This window comes from Platichthys flesus, chromosome 22, assembly GCF_949316205.1.
Source record: "Platichthys flesus chromosome 22, fPlaFle2.1, whole genome shotgun sequence".
Lineage (NCBI taxonomy): Eukaryota > Metazoa > Chordata > Actinopteri > Pleuronectiformes > Pleuronectidae > Platichthys > Platichthys flesus.
In genome coordinates this window covers 14,434,542-14,440,541 of record NC_084966.1, presented here as the reverse complement: position 1 = coordinate 14,440,541, position 6,000 = coordinate 14,434,542, and the positions used below count along the sequence as shown (strand labels likewise).

At 44.7% G+C, this 6,000-nt stretch overlaps 2 protein-coding genes and 1 non-coding gene across 3 annotated transcripts in view; 2 read left to right on the top strand and 1 right to left on the bottom strand.

Annotated features, from left to right (window-relative positions):
• LOC133933439 (zinc finger protein 260-like) overlaps nucleotides 1-6,000 on the top strand; it is a 627,571-nt gene that overhangs the window by 388,589 nt on the left and 232,982 nt on the right. The window lies entirely within an intron of this gene.
• Nucleotides 1-6,000, bottom strand: part of LOC133933462 (histone H4-like) — a 556,161-nt gene that overhangs the window by 539,809 nt on the left and 10,352 nt on the right. The window lies entirely within an intron of this gene.
• Nucleotides 3,557-3,675, top strand: LOC133944434 (5S ribosomal RNA). The gene has a single exon (XR_009916222.1). It is a non-coding gene; the product is annotated as a 5S ribosomal RNA (ribosomal RNA).

The following is a 6,000-nucleotide window of genomic DNA, read 5'->3' as shown; positions in this document are numbered from 1 at the left end:
TACATTTAAAGGGGACAGCACTAGGCGAACCCTTAGGGATTTAATGGAGAACAATCAATTGGTTGACATATGGAGAGTCCTACACCCGTGGAAAAGGGTTTTTTCAAGAAGGCAACTTGTTGCAAATACTCTTAAACAGAGTAGAATTGACTTTGCGTTAGTACAAAGTAGAAAAGTTAAATTAATTAAGAGTGTGGAATACATTAATAATACTTGGAGTGACCATGCAGGGATTAGGTTAGAGGTGGGAGGGAGGGAAGGGAGTGTTAACCAGAGGCCTTGGTGTTTTAATGCCAGCTTTTTGGGAGAAGTTGTGTTTATGAAGAGCATGGGGTTTTTTATGAAGAGAATGATGGATGAATGGAATGATGATGAGAATATGAGTGTGTGGTGGGAGAGTGTGAAAATAAGAATTAAAAACAAATGTGTCAGGTATGGTATAGAAAAAAGGAAAAGGGAAAATGCAGAGGAGGATCATTTGAGAAAACAACTAAATGAGGAAATGAAACTGTTAGATGAGGAGGGTAATATATGTACGGAAAAATATGTGGATTTAAAAGAAAAATTGAGTGCCTTACAGGTAGCAAAGTGTAGAGGGGCTGCTATTAGAAGCAGGATTCAATATATGTACGAAGGGGAAAGGAGCACAGCCTTTTTCCTGGGTTTGGAAAAACAAAAACAAAATAAAACTGAGATAAAGGAAGTATTAGATAATAATGGTCAAATAGTAACTGATAAGGAAGAGATATTAAAAGTAGTTAGGGATTATTATGAGTGTTTATTTAAAAAAGATGCATGTGATAAAGATAGTGTAGGAGAGGCCTTAGAGGCACTAAAGAAAACTTTAAGTAGGGAGGATAGTGTTTGGTGCGATTGTGAATTTTCTGTACAAGAGATATATAGTGCTATTGATGGACTAAACAAAAATAAGAGCCCGGGGAGTGATGGTCTGACAGCCGAGTTTTACGTCGGCTTTAAGGAAATTCTGGCTCCGGTGGTTGAAAAACTCTGCAAGTATGTAGAGAAAACAGGCTGGCTCCCTGAGAGTATGGGATTAGGCATATTCACGATTTTTTATAAAAATAAGGGAGATAACAAAAATCTTGAATTAAGGGGGTGGGTGGGATTGCTTTATGGGGGGCTAAGAGTAAAATAAAGTGTTAAGGTGTTCTGACTGACTCTTTTGATGTCAAGAGGTCAGTGAGGCGGGGCTGCCCAATGTCAGCACTGCTCTACAGCATGGTGGCGGAGCCGTTGGCGGCTTTAATTGCTAATGATAAAAGAGTGTGTGGAATAGGTAAGGGAAAAATTTGCGTAATGCAGTATGCGGATGATATTAATGTAATGGTTAAAAGTGAGAGTGATGTAGATATAGTGTTGAAACATATAGAAACTTATGAGAGCTTCAGGAGCAAAAATTAATATGGGAAAAGTCTGAAATAATGAGGATGGGTAGGAACAAAGATCTAAATAACAAATGGGGATTCAAAGTAGTAGAGAATAAAAGAAAAGTGCTCGGAGTGTATGTTGGAAGTGATGAGAATGAATGCGATGATTTGACGTGGAAAGATGTTATTGGACGTATGCAAAAGACCCTGTGTATGTGGAGGGCTAGGGGTTTGCTTTTAAGGGGAAGGGTGGCCGTCTCACCAATGCTCTAGTTTTGTCGCAGGTGAACCATGCATTGAGCACTTGTGCGCTTCCGACTTGGGCTGAGCAGAAGATTGCAAAAGTCGTTAGAGACTTTATTTGGAGGAGCAAAGCAGCCAGTATTGCGCATAGAACGCTGATAAGGGTCAAAGATCAGGGTGGGCTAGGATTGATGGACGTACTCGCAAAAAGAACTGCGTTACGAACTAAATTGATAGGTAAATTTAGGGATGCAAGTCGGGAGGCGGCCTGGAAAGGCCACTTCAGCCAGTGGCTGAGCACATTTGGTCTCTTGAGTAAAGACAATTTGTTGCAGATTCAGGACGCAGCGGCATATGCACATCTGCCGCGGTTCTTCCAGGAGGTGCTCAACGCGTGGTTCCTGCTATTTGATAAGACCACACTCGTATGCGAGTCAAGAGCGTCTGTGATGAGGCTGCCGTTCCTCTCCAGCCCATATTTTAAACAGGGAGGCAAAGGGGTCATCAAGAGCGTGGCTCTTGAAAGGGCGGGGCTGAAGCGGGTGGGAGATCTAGTCGACAGGGGAGGGAGATGGGATAAAGAAAGAGTGATTAGGATAGTGAGAGAGAAGGGGATAACATATAGGAGGGAAGTGATTGTGAAAGTGTTGGAGAGAGTGGAAGGGAGTGTGATGAGTGAATGGGGGGACGGGTTTAGAAATAAGGGGAGGGTTGGGCAGGATGATGCGGTGGGAATCTCCCTGCGCCTGGGGGGGGGAGACACACGCCATTGCTGATATCACAACAAAGATTTGGTATAAGCATGCATTGAAACAGAGTGCAAAAACCCACATGCGAGAGTAAATGGACAGACACATATCCGGACATTACACCCAACATTTTGTGGAAGTATATTGACATACCGCACACACCGCATGCAATATTCAATCTTGATTTCAAGAGAAGGCACAGGAGGATTTTCACATGCATCATCCTGCACCAAATGCTCAGGGGAGTGTATGGGAGGACGTGTATGGTGTGTGAAAGGAGGGATGAAGACTTCATCATATTTTTGTGTATTGTTGCGAGCTAGCAGAATTCTGGGGAAAAATCAAGGGGCTGCTGGGAGGGTGCAGTGTGGGAGACTGCTGGGTGGATCGGGGTTGGGAATTGTCTGTACTCTTGGGAGTGAATAGGAAATATAAAAATTGGAAAAAGATCAACATGATCCTTGGGTTCGCAAGGAGGGCGATTTTTAACAGACGCAAGTTTGCACTGTATGAAAGGAGAAAGTTGGATGTATGGAGGCTGTTTGTGAATGAATGGAAAAGACACTTACGAATGCTGTATGAGAATGGAATTGTATGGATGACTGAGCAGGGCACTGTTTGGGGTTGATTTGGCTGGTTTAAAGGGGGTGGCTTAATTTTGGAGGTGGGAGAGTGAGGGAGTTTTGTGTGGGATTTTGGTTTTGTGTGGTTTTTCGAATGAGGGGTGGATTATTTTGTGGGTAAATGGTCGAGGTTAAAAGATTCTGTGTTTAGCTGTTCGGTTTGCGCTTTGGGACTGAGGGGCAGTTTAATTTCGAGGGTAAGTGTATTCGGGATAAGATACTGCTTCTGCTGTCTGGTTCTTATTTTTTTTAATTTAAAAGAGAAAGTGTGTTTAGTTAATTGTTTGTGCGGCTTCTGAGGGTGGTTTAATTTGTGGGATTGTTTTCATTTATTTGTATTGATATACGTATAAATGAATGCATAATTGCATAAAATGGAATATATTTCTGATAATAAAAAAGATTAAAAAAAAAATATGCCCGATCTCGTCTGATCTCGGAAGCTAAGCAGGGTCGGGCCTGGTTAGTACTTGGATGGGAGACTGCCTGGGAATAACAGGTGTTGTAAGCTTTTACATGACGTATAAACAAGGTTCAGAGGGTGGACTCATTCGCTTACGGCCACACCAACCTGAATACGCCCGATCTCGTCTGATCTCGGAAGCTAAGCAGGGTCGGGCCTGGTTAGTACTTGGATAGGAGACTGCCTGGGAATACCAGGTGCTGTAAGCTTTTTTCCACTTTTACTTGACATATTTACATGTATAAATGAGGCTCAGAGGGTGGCCTCAGTAGTCTACGGCCACACTAACCTGAACGGACCACTGGGAAGTCGCATCAGAGCGCGACGGCAACCCAGCAGCGGAGACTTTATTCAGTTTGAATCAATCCAACCGGACAATAGACTTGAGATTGTTTTGTTGACACTACGTGTTCCCCCGTGGCATTGACGCACTGTAAGGGGGTCTCGATGCCGGTCGAAATGGCGGAAGGAAAAAAGGAGCGAGGGGGCAGTGATGCTCTCCTCAGCGGAGAGAACAAGGAGGAAAATAATGACACAGTTCTGAACAAACAAAGCATAGAAGTGTTAAGAGATGGGAGAAAGCTAACTCTGGTGGTTGAGGCAGAGGGTGAGAGCGTGACAACGGCGATGGATCTGATGAGGTGTGTGCGCGAGTTGTGTGGAGGGCTGCTGGGTTGCAGGTACTTAACTGAAAACAAATTTGAGATGACCATGAGCCACCCAAGATGCCAAGAAAGGTTGATGGAGGGGTTCAAGATGGGTGAAACCAGGGTGCACGCCAGGGAGATTGTCAATGACGAGCTGGTGGTGTCATTTATGAACCTGCCATTTTACGTTGAGGACCAGGAAAAACTGGAGAAGCTACAGATATAGGGTGTGTCGGCTGCATCCCCGATTAGGAGGAGGATGTGGCCGGGGACAAATGTTGCGGATGGGACACGGTTCCTTAAAGTTAAATTTAATAATCAACTTCAATCTGCCGTACTCGTCTAAATTCAGCACAGCGCTAGGGGCGGAATATTTCAGGGTGATTCACGATAAGCAGGACAGAGTGTGCAGGATGTGTATTCAGTCGGGGCACCTGATGAGAGTGCCCTGAGTTTCAATGTCACAGGTGTGGAGTACAGGGGCACTTCGCCAGGGAATGCGGCAAAGATGTAAAAAAATGTGATCTATGCAGGAACCGGACGGAGGAGTGCAGGTGCAATAGGAGTGAGACCGAAGAAGGGAAGGGGGAGGAGGTGAACGAGAGTGAGGGGGGGAGCGAGAGTGAGAGCAGTGAGGAGGGTCACTCGGAGGGAATGGAAAGCATAGAGGAGGAACACGTACAGGGAGAGGGAAACATGGCAGGGATGAGAGGGCGGCTGCGAGAGAGGAGGGAAAGGGAGGAGGACACTATGAAGAAAGTCGCGTGCGGGATGGAGAGTGGGTGCAGATGGAGACGACCAAAGGGAAGAGGGGCAGAGAGGAGAAATGAGACCAGGAGTCAAGCAAGGAGAGAGGGCGAAGGAATGACGCGGCGGCGGCTGCAGAGGGGAGGAGAGATGCGCAGACGGTGAGGACGAAGGAGAAGGGCTCGACAAAAGGACGGAGAGGCGGAGTGGAGAATGCGGACCTGGGGCCAAAGGAGAGGAGGCAGCACGGCGACAGGAAGACAGAAGAGAGGAGAGAAGTGCAGAGTGGAGTATCTCCCACCGGGTCTGGAGAGGACACCCGCACGTCACAAACGGTAGGATCCAAGACTGACATGGAGTTAATGGAGGAAATTAGTCTAATAAGGAAGAGACAGAACACCAAGAGGCACAAGAGGATTAGCAAGATAAGTAAGAGCAAGAACAAAAAATGAAAACAAAAACACTACTTATAATGTTAACAATTATTTCAATAAATGCAAGGGGGCTAAAAAACAAAAACAAAAGGGAACAGATATATGGGACGAGCGATTTTGATATATGTTTACAGGAAACACACAGGGACAAGAGATGTATGAGGGAGGTGGAGAATGAATGGAGAGGAGAAGTATATGCAAACAATGGTGATGGGAATGCAAGGGGGTAGCGATATTAATAAAAAGAGTGATGATGAGGGGGATGGAAGGATGATAGGACTCAAATTTGAATATATGAATGAAGGCTTTAAGCTGGTAAATGTGTATGCGCCAAATGAGGAGAAAGAAAGGTGATGTTTGAAAAGATGGGATCAATGTGTGATGACAACTGTATGAAAGTGGGGGATTTTAATGTGTGGTGTGAGAAACTGGATGTGTCAAAGAACATGCATTTAAAAATGACACAAGAGGTATTAGAAAAACTAAAAAGTATGAAAGGACAGTGATGTATGGAAAGAAAGAAATCCAGAGGGGAGAGAGTTCTCAAGAGTACACCTGGTAAAAGGGGAATTAAATCACGGCAAACAATTACGCTGCACTGAACGGTAAGTGTAAATGTAAAGTGAAAATAACGAAACCAGTCAGTATGACTTGTGAACGAATATCAGTCACGTCTTTCTAAAACAGTGGTCATGCGAAAGGGAAT